The sequence below is a fragment of the Terrapene carolina genome, unplaced genomic scaffold (genome assembly GCF_002925995.2).
Source record: "Terrapene carolina triunguis isolate 2854851 unplaced genomic scaffold, T_m_triunguis-2.0 Scaffold97, whole genome shotgun sequence".
Lineage (NCBI taxonomy): Eukaryota > Metazoa > Chordata > Testudines > Emydidae > Terrapene > Terrapene triunguis.
In genome coordinates, this window is record NW_020664448.1 from 6,727,354 (window position 1) to 6,744,939 (window position 17,586).

Genomic DNA, 17,586 nt, shown 5'->3' on the forward strand with positions numbered 1-17,586 from the left:
GTGTGTGTGTGTGTGTGTGTGTGTGTGTGTGTGTGTGTGTGTGTGTGTGTGTGTGTGTTAACAGTCCTACAGCATGATAATTTCCTTGCCATAACTAAAGTCATGATTTCTGATAAAAGCCCTGAAATTTCACAAAGATTTACTTTTCCCATTGACTTCAAAGAGACTTGAGGACATGTGTAAAGTGAAGCACATGCTTAAGTGCTTCGCTGAACAGAGGTGAACTTAAACATGCACTTAAATTCTTCGCTCAACATGGGCCTTTCCTAAAACAAGACATTCACACTTCCCCCCTCCCCCCAAAAGGGAGCATCACCAGCTGCAAAAACACCTTCTAGGACAGGGGTCGGCAACCTTTCAGAAGTGGTGTGCCGAGTCTTCATTTATTCACTCTAATTTAAGGATTTGTGTGCCAGTAATACATTTTAACGTTTTTAGAAGGACTCTTTCTATAAGTCTATAATATATAACTAAACTATTGTTGTATGTAAAGTAAATAATGTTTTTAAAATGTTTAAGAAGCTTCATTTAAAATTAAATTAAAATGCAGAGTCCTCCGGACTGGTGGCCAGGACCCGGGCAGTGTGAGTGCCAGTGAAAATCAGCTCGTGTGCCACCTTCGGCACGTGTGCCATAGGTTGCCTACCCCTGTTCTAGGATATCCCGATTCCTCTTTAGAGCACCTGCTAAGAGCTAGTGGAAGAGGCAATATATATTCTCACCTTCATTGACAGGAAGGCTATTGGATTTATATACTGCATTATGAGTCTGTACAATCCCAAGGTGAGCTTTTTCTAATGCACACAAGCTCCATCACTGTCTCCAGTGTGTTCAGTCTCATCTAAACGCTGGGGTGAGCAGGGCCATGACCCGTCTCCTCCACCACTCTCTTTTGGGACCTAGTGTGCCCACAGACGTGTGTAGATAGAGCAGTCTCGTCAATTCCCTGAACATGTGGGCTGTAAATGTTACCGGCCCTTATGTGGGCCGTGCAAGATTGGATGAGGTTCCTTATGCCTTCTCTTCCTTGCATCCATGCAAGGGTACACCACAACTTAACCCTCAAATAATATGAATGTCAGAAGAGAGACAATAGTATTGTTGTGTATCACCCAAATCTGTGCTAGGTGATTTATACATATGTTAAGACACAATCCTGCCCCAAAGAGCTTACAATTTAGACAAAATACAGACATAGGAGGAAGATGATGAGTGATGTAACACAAGCTTTTTGTTGGTATATATCAAACACCCCAAAATGTGGGGCTGTTCAGTTCACTCATGTATTGGAAGCGGTTTTAAGGGGCAGGGATTCTTGTTAAAATTCTTCCACCCACCTGGATGGAGTGTTGGGACATTTCGCAGCCAGGGAAGGGTAGAAGAAAGATTTAGAGAGCCCAGTCTGTCTAGTTTATCAAAAAGAAAATAAAGAGGCAACTTCATATAGTGCATGAGTCCTTCGGGGAAGAAAATACCAGGTATTAATGGGCTCTTTAATCTAGCAGAGAAAGGCATAACAAGAAACAACAGCTGAAAGTTGAAGCCAAATAAATTAAGATCAGAAATAGGCACGCATATTTAATAGCGAGGGTGATTAACCACTGGAACAAACTACTAGGGAAGTGATGGATTCTTCATCTTAATGTCTTCAGCTCAAGACAGGATGACTTTCTGGAAGACGTGCGTTAACCACATAAGTTATCGGGCTCAATCAGATGTAAACAAGATGAAATTTAAAGACCTGTGTTATACAGGAGGTCAGACCATATGATCTAATGGCCTTAAATTCTATGAATCTACAGAGGTTTTATTCCAGTTCTCTGTATATGGCTACATCAGTCCACCCAGGAGAACTAATAAAGATACTTTTGAAGCACAAAATTGTTGTTTTTAAAATGGATCAGATTGCACCAAATGGCAGATGTTTCCATAAAACAAATTCCTGGGAGAGGACACCTCTGTCTCTCTTACAAGGACTTGCTTCCTAAGCTCTTACTCGATCACACTAGCTGAAGACTGAGCTCTGCTTGGTATAATTTTCAAGAACACACAGTAGCAAAATTTCTGTATAAGCTTGTCTCCTTCTGCCTTGGTTAGGAAAAAACATTTTCTTTGGTTTAAGTGGAAAACCAATTAATGGATTTTCCACTCTCTCACCTTTCACCCCTCTGAGTACATGCAGGTCAAAACATCCACTTGTGCCTTTTAGCAAATGTTCTCCAATAAAGACAAGTTTATTTTATTATGCATAAGATGCACTGGGAGTGATTCTACTTTTATTTATATCTTGTGCCACGCCAGCCCTTGCACACATGCACACAACACCCACTGAAATCAATGGGAGTTGTGAGAGACACATATTGTTAATGCTGGTTTACCTCACCTTGCGATTATTTGGAGTACACTGATTTCCCCTCCTCCTTCCACTCTTTGAGCTTTAATGGAGAGAAAAAGCAGTGCATCACAAACCGCATTAGCTACCAGATCTCAGGGTCACTAGAAGCCTGGAATGAATACACAGACTCAATAAATCATGAATACCTTCATTCGTATGTGGTTGGATGTCTTCTGATAACTAAACAATACCCAGATACCCTGTATCAAATATGCACAGAATGTTGTGTAAATCTTCTATTGTGGACATTCAAAGATTCTAGAACCAAACTAAAAACATCTGTATGAGGACATTAAACTGCTATCCAAGAGCAATATGTTGTCATTCTTTAAAACCAGTGGGTCTCATACTGCACTTGATTTTAATGGCATAAATCCATTGAATCAATGGTACACTAGTGTAAAATTCACCAAATCAGGCCCAACAACTTCTGAAAACCATCTAAGTGGAATCAGTATTTCAGTTTTATGAATTCTCCCTCACTCCAATGCTACCTAACCTTCTGCTCACTAACTAACACGTGGACATGGGAACATCATTTGAAATTGTAGAAGTGTCGTTTTATTGAGAGAGAGAGAGAGAGAGAGACAGACAGACAGACAGACAGAGTGTGTGTTGGGCTGCTGTATTACATCTTTGATACAATCTGTCAAGTTGCATCAAATCAACTCAAGTTATATGTTAAGATGTAATAAAATGTGACCAATGCAATCAAGTGCAATAACATAACATGTTAGCAAAAGAGTATTCCTGACAATTGTGAGTAAGGAAACTGCAAGTTAGGCACCCCAAAGCTTAAAGGAATTACTTTCTTTGTTCTGTATGTACTTTTAGAAGAAAGCTCACTCCATGACAAATTTTTTTTGGACTGTATTAGGTAAAACTTTGAAGGTCACATGCAACCATAAGTCGGGTGAAGGAGATAAAAGATTCTGTGACATGGAAGGTCACCACTGCTTTGCCCCAACCTCAGAGCTGGGAAGGCTAATTTGTGAATGTTGAACCAGGTATCCCTAACCTGAACATCAGGAAATCTAGTCAAGCATTTGGGTTTCCTGGCAATAGGGTCTGAGGCATTGAATAGAATATTCCATGAAAGAATACCTTAACTGAGGGACGTATAAAACCAGCATGGCACAGTGCATGATGTACTATTGCCCGTTCACTAGCTGAGGACCACCACCATGTCAGATTCCCAGGGTCCCCTGCTGATGGGAATTCCAGTGAAGGAATGCCATATATAGCAGCACTCCTGTATCAAATCCACATGTTGCAGACAACCTACACAATTACTAAATGAATCCTATAGACACAAACACCTGGGAAGCCTGGGTTAGAACCCTTACTCGTTCAGCTACAACAATGCAGGCCTATAAGAAGAGATATAGGAGAGCTCTCGCAGCTGGCCATAGCCATACATCTCATTTTCTCTGTGGGCCAACAAAGATCACACTTAAACCAGTATATTACACTGACTCTCCCTTAATATCCATGCTTGTGTAAAATAAACAGAATCACTGGCTTAATCACAAACCATACATAGCACTAGAAGCTGGTGGCACCTTGTTAGATGCTGAACTTCAATCCTACTGCACATCTGATGAGGACAGTGCTTGAAGGATTTGCCAAGGAAGAGAGAAGCAAGAGGCTAATCACTGGAAGATCTCTATGGAGACTCTGTCCCAGGCTCTTACTCTGTTATTATCTTACTCAAGTGTAGCACTGCTACACTTCAGCTTCAGCACAAGCTGCCAAAGGCTGGTTATATTTTTAGGGTAAAGTAGCCCCATGCCGTACATACTGGTGGTAAACTCAATATGTAATGCAGAACAGCTTGTTTAGTTCTCGGAACTGGACCTGAATCTATGTTTAACTTAAATTTAAGCACCCTACTTTATTCAGTGTTGCTTATGGTTGGGATTTTCAAAAGAGCTTAAGGGAGTTAGGCACTCAACTCCCATTGAATTTCGCTGGTATTTGGGCACTTAACTCCTTATAGTTAAGAGCCTTTGAAAATCCCAGTCTATATCTTTACACTTATGACCCTCTCACTGCTGAATCAAGTGCATATTTTCACTTTGAACCACAGGTATTACCTATGCAACGCCAATACATTTCAGAAAATGCACCTTGGTTAAGAAATATATTAATCCCAAAACCAGTCCTAAAATTACTCTTACGAGTAAAATTTTCAAAAGCTCCTTAGTCACTTACGATCTTAAGTCCCACTGAAAAATCAGTGGGACTTTGGCTCCCAAGTCACCTAAATTCCAATGACTTTTAATGGGAATTAGTGTACTATGTCATGTAGGTGCTTTTCAAATTTTTACCCAACATTGTGTAGTGTTCAAAATCTCAACCTGGATCCTGGGGCCTTAAAATTCCTTCAGGATGAATTCCACTGAAATAACACACATCTGCTGCACAAAAAAACAATCCCTTCCTAGAGGGCTGGTAGAATTTTAAGGGTCTAGGCCTCCACTTCTCAAACAAAGCCAAGATGGGCCACAGGGGCTATTATGTCAAAATAAGATGCTGTAACCAGAGTCTTTATAGCATTCAGAATTCAAACAATTGCCTCCGGTTTCTAAATGAAGCATGACATAGCCTAAGAAAATGAGCACAAAGCGGTAACCGCAAGCATCATATCTTCCATCGCAAAAAGCTGGAGACCCCAAGATTATACAAAAATTAAAGAGTCAGTCATTTCTTTACCTTAATTACAGGTTTTCTTCAGTGTCCAAGAAGCACAGAGCAAACCATATGTCAGTGTGATGAAATGTATCCATCCTAGGAAGGAAAAAACATTAAAAAAAAAATTTAAATTTTAAAGATACAGTTCATTTTGTACCATGTTAAATTTAAAATCCATAACAAATGTCCACATCCAATTCAGAAAAAACAAAACAGAAAAACCCACATCATTATAGGAATATTTTAAGATCGTATTACTTATGCATAGACCACAGTCACATGTGCCATGGAGTTATTTTGTTAGCACTGTTTTAAGAGGACATCAGAAAGGTACTTGTTTTCTGTTTTAGTCTGTGTAATTTTTCTTTTTTTGATTTATACAGAAGGATTTCTTCCCCCCTTTAAAAAGAAATTATACAAATTGGGCTGATGCTTTTATATGTACATACCCACAAAATTATGATTACAATCATTTGAATTATTATTATTTGTATTAGCACACTGCCTAGGAGCCCCAGGAGTGGCCCAGGACCCCACTGTGTTAGGCACTGAATAAACAGTCCCTATATCAAAGGCCTCTCAAGATAGTCTGCTCTAGGCAAAACTTCACTGTGCCTCCCCTCTCCTACAACAGTGGTTTTCAACCAGCAGGGCCAGCTCCAGGCACCAGCCTAGCAAGCTGGTGCTTGGGGCGGCACATGGAAGGGGGCGGCACGTCCGGCTCTTCTGCGGCAATTTGGCAGCGGGTCCCTCACTCCTTGAATGCCGCTGAAGAAGTGGCGGCGGTAGAGTCACGGCGGAAGTGCCGCAGATCGCGATCGTGGCTTTTTTTTTTTTTTTTGGGGGGGGGCTGCTTGGGGCGGCAAAAACCCTGGAACCGGTCCTGTCAACCAGGGGTGTGATAGGTGAGCCATACTTTCTGGAGAAGCACGGCAAGCCTTCGGATAGTTTGGTGATAATGCTAGAGTGGGGGAGGGCCAAGCACCAAGCTGCAGCACCTCTTACTCAGCCTTGGTCTGGGTGCCAGTCTGTCACAATGGGGGAATGGAATGAGCAGTCAGGCCAAATCTGAGTAACTGGCATTGTGACCTGGCACACAGGGTCACCGCCATAGGTGGCGGATGGCTAGAGATGGAGGGGGCTCAACCCTACCCCAAATCTCAGCCATCCCACCACCTGCATGCACAGCCCAGCTTGGCAAGTGAAGCCCACCTCCAGTGGCACGAGGACCAGCTCGACACTGAGCCATATGACTGTCAGCAGCAGGACAAGCAGGGAAAGGCCCTGGAGCCTGATGGGGGTGGTGAGACGAGATATGGTGTTCCAGGCAGAGTCCATCCCAGTACCAAGCAAGCAAGCCCTATCCCTTATGTGTGTGTGTGGTGGCGGGGGGGGGGAGGGGTTGAGTCTGTCCCTCTGAGGTGCCTGTGAGCGGAGCTGGGGCTGGTGCCAGCTAGGGAGGAATGGAGGGGGCAAGCGAGACTGAGGGGAGGAGAGAAGAGGTGAGAAAAGGGAGAAGGAGCTGTGGATGAGGGAGCCGGACAGCCATAGCCAGCTGTGTTACTGGCACTGCTCCCTGTGCTCCCAGCCCCCATCCCTCCCACCGACTTCCCCTCAACCCCCCACCATGCACCTCCATATAACCCCCTCCCACAGCCCTCACCACCCCATCCACCCCTCACTCCCCCATAGACTAAATAACCCCCGTCATAGCCCCCAACCTGTCCCTCCCATCCACTTCCCCTCAACCTCCAACCAGCCCCCATTTAAACCCATCCACCCCCTGCTACCTCATCCCCAACACATCCAACCCTCCAATCCCCCCAAAGAAACCCAAACACCACAACGCCTCCTCCTGCCACATTGCCCCACCCATCCCACTTCCCCACCACACCAACCCCCATCTCCCCAAACACCCCATAAAACATCATCCTGCCAAGCCCTCCCTCCACTTTCAAAACCCCACATCTTCACCCAATCCTTCTCCTGTCACTGCTCACCCCCCCTCCCAGACCTATTCTCCAATAACTGCCATCTTAAAAGCTCATCTATTTCCCCATCCCCTACCATCAACAAACCACTTCCCTCCTCTCAACCTCTCTCTTCACCCCAGCTGCCCCCTCCCCACTTCTTACTCCTCCCAGGGCCTTTTGCTGCCCCCAACACCCAAGTCCATCTACCCTAGAGATGAGCCCAAATGCCCAACTCCTGGCTGCACCAATGCCCCTCTTCCTTCTTCGATTGCTCCAGTTCTCTATGGCTCACCCAGGAACACCCCTCCCCACCCTACCTCAGTCCCCGAACCCTTTAGCCCTGGCATCAGCACCCAGCTTCACTTTGGAACGTTATGTGGGGTTGGTGACCTTTTCTCCCCCTGCCCCTATCTTGTCTAGTTGGGGTAGTCAGATGGCTAACTCCTCCCTCATTCAACAAATCTGCGAGTGTTGGGGCAGGGAGCTGGGCCCAGGGTGAACTCACTCTCCAACAACCCTCCCCACCACAAGCCTCTCCTCTACGCTGGATACAGACAGTGACCTCCCCTCCCCACACACACACACATACTGGAGATCAGGGCCTGACAGCTTGACTCAGCCTTTATTTTCACCAACCGACTCTGGTCGCAGCTCCACTCAGGTTTGGCCCAGTCACCAGTCGGTTATGACAGAGGGGCGGCCAGGCCAAATCTGAGTGAGTGGTGTGACCTGCTGTAACCCACACACCTTCTGGGTGTGATGTTGTGTCCCATCTAGTGGCACCGAGACCACTTAGAGAGATAAAATGAGTTTGCTCTACAGTCTTAGCTAACAGTCAGTTGGCTTTTAGCTCATGTGGTAGAGGCTCATGCTTTAAACTTCAGAGGCACCCGGGTCGATCCCGCCCGACGATGACTGGGGTCTGTCAGCTTTACATTGGCACACAGTTGCAGAACCATTCAGGCTTGACTTGGCCGCCCCTACTGCCCTAGGCAGAATCTGCACCCTGAGACAGCTGCCTAGTTTGCCTATAGCTAGAGTGGCCCCACACCAATGTACAATTTACAATGTAACAAATTTAGACCAATCTGAAAATTCCACTCACTCAAGGAACTGAATCCTCCTCCTCAGATAAATATTTAAAAGGGGAGACAGGGGAGGGGGCATGTGGAGGGGAACTCTGAATCAAAGCTCTTTCAAGACTTAAGTCTCCTAAGGTAATCACAATCCCCAGGGATAATTTAATTTTCAATGGAGACAGTAGGTCTAGAGGGCACCTGACCTGGGAGAGAGAGGCTGATTCTTCATTGTCCTGCTCCTTGTCAGTCATTTATACCAGTACAATGAATGTAAAATGCTATCACTCTGAGTGGATAGTGCTTCATACTCACGTTGTACTAGCGTAAATGATGGCAGGAAGAAGAATACTCAGGCCCAGAGGAATTTGGGTGGCTAACTGTACCTGTGAAACTCTTCCAGAAGAGCAGAAGATAAGACCAAACCCATCTGTCTGCAAGACAACTTGCAAGACCCACCTGCATTTAGTACAGCTTTCCCATAACCATAAGGGTAATTACATTTAAAACAAATAACCTATTATTCTGCCTGTCCTTGGAATGAGGTAGTGAAGATGAATGACACAAAAATAAAAATAAAATCAGAGTAGAAGAACTGAAAGGAGAGACGGAAAAAATCTGATTTGGCTACAGACAAGCCAGGCACCACGGTGATTGTGTGTGACAGTCAGGCGGTGACAAGTGCAGTATAAATATTTAAATATGTGATAGGGCCCCTTGGAATTTTTGGAGCTTTTGCAGGACAGGAGAGGATCTGATGTTCTAATTCAAATTCCCAGAGATGAACTACTCCTTCACATTTGGTGACCTGTCAGACCACAAACATGAAGGGGCCTAATTTTCCAGGCTCAGTTCCAGAAGTTGTGCAAGGTCAGCTAATCTCATTAGGTTGCTGCCATTAGAAGCTAAAATCTCATGAGATTTTGGAGCCACGGAATCTGAACCAACCCTTGAATTCTAGTCTCAATCCTAATCTCGAACCAACCACCACGCATTCAGTCCATCACTCGTTTAAAGGGAGTCACCACTATCTTGTAACAGCGCTGCTCACAGAGAAGAAAATCATTAACATAGGGGACTTGTGAGACTAGGCGGATAGTACTTGCTCTGTCCCTGTTTTCCAACTCTTATGCATTATACAGTGAGCTATTGTAATCCAGCCCTGACAATGAAAAAAATGCCAAACTGCCTGAAAGAATCAGCAACCGCAATTTACAAGGGCAATGTTTGTCACTGAAGTTTTGCAGTTTGTCCTTCACACTTTAGGGGACAGGCATACGTGCTGCTTCTGGCCTTCCACTGGAGCTCAATGGAAGCTCCCAAAATGATCAGGACAACTGGGAAGAGCAAAAGGGACTAGAATAAATCCTGCTTCCATCAACCAGAAAAACTGGATTTCTTTTTTTTTTTTTTTTTAAATCAGTGTCTGTTTATTGCATTCAAAAATAGTTATATAATCAGGGGTTTTAAAAAGAATTCTTGATATTTACATCACATGCAAGAACCATGGTTAGTGATGGCATTTTCCCTCAACTTAACAGCATGAAAATTAGGTCTAGCTGAAGTGATTCAAAATAAAAGAGAGAGAGGTTCACACACCCTCCTTCTCTGGGTGAATTAAATCCTTGAAGCACAGATGATCAAGAATTACTAATGCTATCCTGTGCAAACACGTTATAGCAATGCTTCCTTCTACCACCTCCTGTAGGACTGCTGCCCCTGTACCCCGTCCCCGGCTAGCCGCTGCTAGTGGGAACATTCCTACCTCTTTGTGGCAAGGAGAGTGGAAGGAAGATGAATACATGAGAAGAGTCTGAAAATCTGGTATGGAAGAGCAGGAAAAATTGCCAACGTAACATAATGGCTATTCTATATCAACTGAACGTTGGATAAGTCAAAGCACTAGTAAATATATTGTAGGGAATGCCTGATTCTCCTCTCACTTCATCACTGACTTCAGTGAAATTACTCCTGACTTAAACAAGAGTGAGTGAGAGAATCAAGACCCAGCTCAGTGGCTCTCAACCTTTCCAGACTATTGTACCCCTTTCACGACTCTGATTTGTCTTGTGTTTACCCAAGTATCACCTCACTTAAACACTACTTGTTTACAAAAATCCGACATAAAAATACAGACGTGTCATAGCACAATTACTGAAAAATAACTTATTTTCTCATTTCTACCATATAATTATAGAATAAATCAATTGAAATATAATATTATACTTACATTTCAGTGTATATTATATAGAGCAGTATAAACAAGTCATAGTCCGTATGAAATTTTAGTTTATGCTGACTTTGCTAGTGCTTTTTATGTTGCCTGTTGTATAACTAGTGTGATAAACTCAGGGTACATCTACACTACCCGTTGGATCGGCGGGTAGTGATCGATCCCCGATCGCTCTGCCATCGACTCCTGTACTCCACCATGGCGAGAGGCGGAAGCGGAGTTGACAGGGCAGCGGTGGCAGTCGACCCCGCGGCATGAGGACGCGAGGTAAGTCGACCTAAGATACGTCGACTTCAGCTATGCTATTCTCATAGCTGAAGTTGCGTATCTTAGGGCACGTCTTTACTACCCGCCGGATCGGCGGGTAGCAATCGATCTATTGGGGATGGACTTATCGCGTCTAGTGAAGACGCGATAAAATCGATCCCCGATGGCTCTGCCGTCAACTTCGGAAATCCACCGCAGCAAGAGGCAGAAGCGGAGTCGACGGCGGCGCGGCAGCGGTTGACTCGCCGCCGTCCTCACAGCCAGGTAAGTCGACCTAAAATACGCAACTTCAGCTACGCTATTCACGTAGCTGAAGTTGCGTATCTTAGGTCGACCCTCCCCCCCCGTAGTGTAGACCTAGCCTTAGGTCGACCCCCCGCCCAGTGTAGGCCAGGCCTCAGGACAGACGGCTGCAAGGAGGAGGGGAGGGGGGTAGAAAACAGTCCCAGAAGGTTAAAAGGCCCTCCTCCCTATCAACTGAGGGGTCATCAGAGAATCAATTAGGATCAGCTGAGAGGGAGTTACCTGAGGTCAATTAGGATCAGCTGATTCCAACTAAGGGCTGCCTGAGACCTTTTTAAACCCTCCCCTGTTGGGAGAAGAGGGGGAGAGAGAGAAGGAATCATGCTGCCAGTAGATTAGGAGCAGCGAGACAGCAAGCCTCACCAGGAGGGTAGGTTGCATTCCCTCCCATAAGGGAGAAAAACATGCCCAAAAGACTGGTGGAGAGAAGGAAAGGACTTCCCCTGTGCAACCAAGGGGGATTGTTTTACCCAAGCCTGTCTCAGCAAGGCTAAAAGCAGCAGAGGCTGGTGAGACTGAGAAAGTGCCTTGCCACACTAGGCAAATATCTTAATGAGTTGATGTACCCCTGGAAGACCTCTCTGCACCCCTGGGGTATGCATACCACTGGTTGAGAACCACTGCCCTATACGACTCACAAGGTCAAGGTCTTTTCCATGTTTAATTTCTATCCTCCCAATTTTCCTAGTATCTACGATTCTTTGACAGCACATCTCACTCTTTTAAACTAGTCTTCAATATTTGACCCTGGCTGCTTCTGACACTACAGCTACTTCAGTGCTGTGCACCAGATTAATAACGTTAACAAGTGAAAATCTCTAAAATCTAAAAATAATAAAATGGGCATTTTCAAGTGTAAGAAATGCTGTCCCTTAATTTAGAAGGAAAGCGCTTCCTGACCTAGGTTGGAGCAAGAAAAAAAGCGGGGGGGGGGGGGAATAAGGGAAAATATTTTTATTATACCAGTTAGAAAAAATAAATCCACCAATCAGCTGTGGCTGAAACTTTTGCTAACTGTTTGGAAAGGAATATACTTCTTGCCTTTTACTGATTCAGAACCTTGCATGTAAAGAGTCCATCCTGAAATGCAGGTGTTTCCTCCCAGTAAATAGCATTCGCACATTTGACCAGAATTAAAGGACCAATTGTTAGTTATAACACAGAAAGTTATCGTAACACACTATGTATATTGTATACTGGTAAAATGTGAGTCTAACCAGTCCTCGTATGCATGATAATTGGAAGAAAAAAGGCCACCATTCAAGTGTTGAATTTGAATATATGGAAAAGTCATATAAGATATAAAAAGAGTGGTTAATTACCATTTCATCGCTACACTTTCTCTTACGACACCCTTTGGTGGTAACCCCCTTTCTTACCGAGGTTACCTAGTGTGCAGAAAGGAACAGTTATACACAGAATGATTGCCCAGTGGTTAAAGAAGTGGCCCCCAAACTGTGAGGTGTGCCCCCCTAGGGGGCATGGAGGAAGATTGGGGGGGGCAGGCCATCCCCCACAGGGGGTAGAGAGGGAGCCCCACCAAGCCCCACTCTGCCCCCTGCTCCACTTCGGGCCCCGCCCCTGGTCCCAGCCCTGCCTTCACTCCTGGACCCACTCCTGGCTGTGGCTCCACTCCTAGCTGCGGCCCCAGCCACAGGTCCTGCTCCCAACCACGGCCCCCGGCTCTAGCCCCGACTGCAGCCCCGCTCCTAGCCATGGGCAGCTCCGTTCCAGCTCCCGACTGTGGCTCTGGCTCTGCTCCCAGCCCCAACCGCGACTCCTGGGTGGGGCGCAGACTGGGCCAGGGGTGGGCATAACTGAAAATGTTTGGGGACCACTGGGTTAGAGTGTTAGCCTTGTTTTTGAGATACCTGGGTTCAATTCCCTGCTCTGCCATGCTTCCTGTTACCCCTTAAACAAGTCACTTTATTTCTCTGACCCCCAGTTGCCCATCTGCAAATGGAGATATTACCACTGCCCTAGCTGCCAAGGGAGCTGTGAGGATAAATACATTTATGATTGTACAGTGCTCAAATACTATGGTAAGCTGAGGGGCAGATAAGTACCTGAGATATCTAGAGCAGATCTGGGAAGTGGCCCTATGAGTGAGGCTTCCATGAAAAGGGGAAGTAAAGTGTGTGGCGAATTGCTCAGAGTAGCATTGCAAGTCCTTGCAGCATTAACCTCAGCTGTATTGGGAGAACCACATGTAGCCCATAGGCTTTACTATATTCACTGCTTTGCCATCATTATATTTAGCTGCTTTCATTATATTCATCTGTAACATAAGGAACCTACAGTATACTATATCCTGTAAGATATTAGCTGAAGCATAGGCTAGCATAAGTGTGGTTAAGGCCGTAACCTTGGCATAGATCAATGGTTACCTTTAGATTTTAGGAACTAAGGAAAGCTTGCTCAATAGTAGGAGATAGAATGTTCCAGTAACTGCTACCGCAAGGAACGTGGAAGTAAAATCCACTTAAGCAAGAGATGATGGATATGATCATGAGCTGAAATGGTAGATACACGTATCAATAATAACCTATAGAAGAAGAAGGGTAAGGAACTATAAACAAGGAAATGGGGGAAAACCACTATGCGTTAGTTATAGTGGTGTCAGCATAACATATTATTAAAGTTGCATCCCAAACTCTGGGCAGTAGCAGAGAGAGTTGTAGCCACTGGAAGAGGCCAGAATGATGGCCACTGGTGATGAAGAGGTAGGGAATGGTGATGAGGAAGATAATGGCTAACATTTCAAGTCATCCAACAAGAGACGGTGAGAGTATACGGCTGCTATTTGGAAATAGAGAAGAGTTCCTATAGTGTGAGTGTTGCAACCATGCACATCGGGGTTCCCAGCCATATAGTAATTTTAATACTGGGCCTGATCTTGGGGCAAGAACCTGTCAACCCTCAAAGTAATACCTGGAAAAACTTAGGTAATCAATATAATTCATACATAATCTAGAGCTCAGGCTACACATGCACCCAGCTGGAAGGGGAGCCTGGAAGGCACACAAAGGGAACTTGGCTGTGTATGTCTGAATCAGAATCAGTGCAGCTGAGCCCAGAGTTGCTCTTGCATCCACATCTTACATCCTACTTTCTGCCCCTTCACTGAGGCTGAAATCCTTGCCTTGCAGAGAGGAACATGTAGCATAACAGCAGCTCAGAAAAACCTTGCAGCTTGTAAGAAGTAAGTTTCTGTGCTCTGCAGCGTTCTCTGTGCCCTTCTGAATGGCGCTGGTGTCTCCCCACAGGAACTTTTTCTTGGTATGTCAGATATTCAAGTGGGGGCTGCTTTCCCGGTCTGCTGATCTATAGATTGTATAAGCGTCAGCAGCTTCCTATCGGATTGTGAATTACTCATTGTTCTAGCATATTTAAGACACTGTCCAAACCTTTTCCTTAATGGTTTACTCCTCATTATAATCAGATGCAGTGATTAAAATATCTTTGATATTGCATTGCAGGTCTCCACTACATGTATCCATGCTGCTCCATTTTAGTAACATTACTGAGTAAACTCCCTCTATAGATGCTTTTGTAAACAATTCAATGGCAGAGTTGAAAATCTAGGTCAATTTTTCAACCACGAAGTGAATAAAATTGCTGTCTGTTGATGTTGGGGAGGAAAGGGGAGGGAAAACACACAATCCTTTCCTACCATTGTAAGCTTCTTATATATGCCTCAACCTCCATCACTGTTAGTGACTGACAGTGTGAAATCTCGCTCTCCTATATGTCGTGACCATTAATAAATGCTCAGCCAACTGATGCTTCATGACAGGTTGCTGCTTATTGTGACAGACCCAGACCAGTGGGGTACAGGAGTCTGGTAGAGGGAAAAATATACTGGTCACTGGATGAGTAGTTTTCTGTTCCCTGAGTGACCAAAGAAGGGGCTGCACTAGAGTAATCAGGAACCTGCTAGAACCAGTTAAGGCAGGCAGGCTAATTAGGACACCTGGAGCCAATTAAGAAGAAGCTTCTAGAATCAATTAAGGCAGGCTAATCAGGGCACCTGAGTTTTAAAAAGGAGCTCACTTCAGTTTGTGGTGCGAGTGTGAGGAGCTGGGAGCAAGAGGTGCAAGGAGCTGAGAGTGAGAGGGTGTGCTGCTGGAGGACTGAGGAGCACAAGCGTTATCAGACACCAGGAGGAAGGTCCTGTGGTGAGAATAAGGAAGGTGTTTGGAGGAGGCCATGGGGAAGTAGCCCAGGGAGTTGTAGCGGTCATGCAGCAGTTACAGGAGGCACTATAGACAGCTGCAGTCCACAGGGCCCTGGGCTGGAACCGGAGTAGAGGGCGGGCCCGGTTTCCCCCCAAACCTCCCAATTGACCTGGACTGGGGGTTCTTCCAGAGGGGAAGGTCTCTGGGCTGTTCCCCAACCCACATGGTGAATCTCTGAGGCAAGAAAAGCCGCCAATAAGCGCAGGACCCACCAAGATAGAGGAGGAACTTTGTCACATTATACATTCTAGGAGCCACATTCTGCCTTCAGTGACATCCATCCAATCCCAAATCCTGTCCCTCTGTTACATCTCTGCAACCATGCAAGCGTGTAAGGGTGGAACGTAGCCCAGGGAATCAATGCCAAGTAAGAATTCTTAGAGGAAATAGATGTCCCTTGAAAATGGGGAATAAACATATCCCGAATGAGGTGCAGTAAATACCCTGCCTCCCCGGGTAGGCTCAGCAGCCCTTGTTCGCTCATATAATGAGTTCAGCTAACTTGACAATAAAAGTTCCATGGAGCCAGTGTTCTTGGAGAGGAAATGATTCCCGACTGTGTGCTGGCTGATGGTCTTCAGAATACATTTGGGATTTAAATAATTCCAGTTTTAATATGATTATCCGCCACAACATTTTGGCACGTTATTACGGGCCAGCTTGTACCATCTTTACTCACACCGAACTGTGTTTTTAGTCCTCAGTTAGTCCCACTGAAATAAACAGATATACTCGAGGAGCAAGTTGCTACTCAGTGTGAATGAGCATTTCACCATCTAGCCTATATGATCATGGAAACATCTGAATATGGCAGGCAGTGTTGTCCAGTGATTAGAGTACTTGTCAGTAAGGCAGGAGGCCTGTGTCCTACTTCTCGCTCTGCCATGGACTCTCCGTGCCTCAGTTTCCTCATCTGTAAAATGGAATAAAACTACTTATCCTTTATGAAGTGTTTTGAGCTCTTTGGATGCAAGCTGCTAATATTAAGTGCTGTGTATTTATTCAGATATTCATTCTCTCTTGCATATTGGTTTCATGAAGCTTTTCTTCAGTTCAAGGCACTGGGAAAAACCAACATCAAAGAAATGCTGAATTACAGAGAGTGCATGCACTCAGAAGGAAAGCTGGCCAGACTTGACATAGTTCTGAAATGCAAACAAGAACTGAACATAACAAGCTCTGTAATCCCCTTATGGAAAAAATCATATATAACATACTCACTTTCCTATAGTTTTTTGGGGGTGGGGAGTGATGCTGTAGGATTGAGGAGAGAATTTTATCTCCATTATGGGATGTTATATGATCGTACAGCACACCTATGGAAATAAGTGACTAGAGAATGAAATCCTATTGGGCAAAAGTCACTAGTGATTTTGCGTGTCTGAGTTTCTTGATGCTCAGTTTGTGATACCTTACAGAGGTCTGATGTTAGAAAGTGCTAAGCTCAAAGTCACCTTTTAAGGCAATGGTTCCCAAACTGTAGGGCTTGCCCCCTTAGGAGGGCACAGAGGAACATTCTGGGGGTGCGCAGCAGGGCCCAGGCAAGCCCCCATGAGGGGTGGGGAAGGAGCGCCACCCAGCCCCACTCTGCCCCCAGCTCCGCCTTGGCCCCGCAGCTTTGCCCCGGCCGCAGCTCGCCCCCAGCCCAGCTATGCCCTTATTCCCTTTCCGCCCCCAGGCCAGCTCCACCTCTAACCCTAGCTCCTCCCCCATCCTCAGTTCAATCCCCAGCTCCGCCTTCAGCCCAAGCTCCTTTGCTGAGCCAACTGTGCAGTAATGGAGGGGATGCGTGGACAGATTCCATTACTGGTAAGGAGGTGCGCGTGACAGGAAAAGTTTGGGCACCACTGCTTTATTGCATCTTGAGTTGGCCACCCAAAATCTAAGGGATGCAGATTCACCTGTTACTTCTGAAATTCTTAGGCTAGAGATCTGTAGAGCAATTTCTACAGAATTCTATGGGTTTCATCCCTATTGAATTCTACAGGATTTTTCCTTAAGAGATCCAGCATTTAATTAACCAATTTCAAATAATGAAAAAAACCCTCGTGTTAAAACGTTGGTCAAGGGGAATAAGGGAGAACCATTTTGAAAGAGAGTTTTCACATAACATATGAAATAAAATGCACTGAGCCACCAAAAGGATTACATTGAACCTTGAGGTCAAAGTGACGTTTCAGCATGCAGCACCAAACTGCTTTTTAAAACTTTAGCCAGATTTACTTTAATAAAGCCAGCAACTTTAACTTTGCATTCAGTAAACAAAGGCAGTATATGTGCACTGAGGGAAGACAGTTCACAGTAATTTTGTCAGCAAAATTGTTACAATAAAGGCCTAAACAACACTTCATCTACCTGTCACTTGTCTTGAAAGGGCAGATTACTTTTTCCTCAAACTTGGCACATC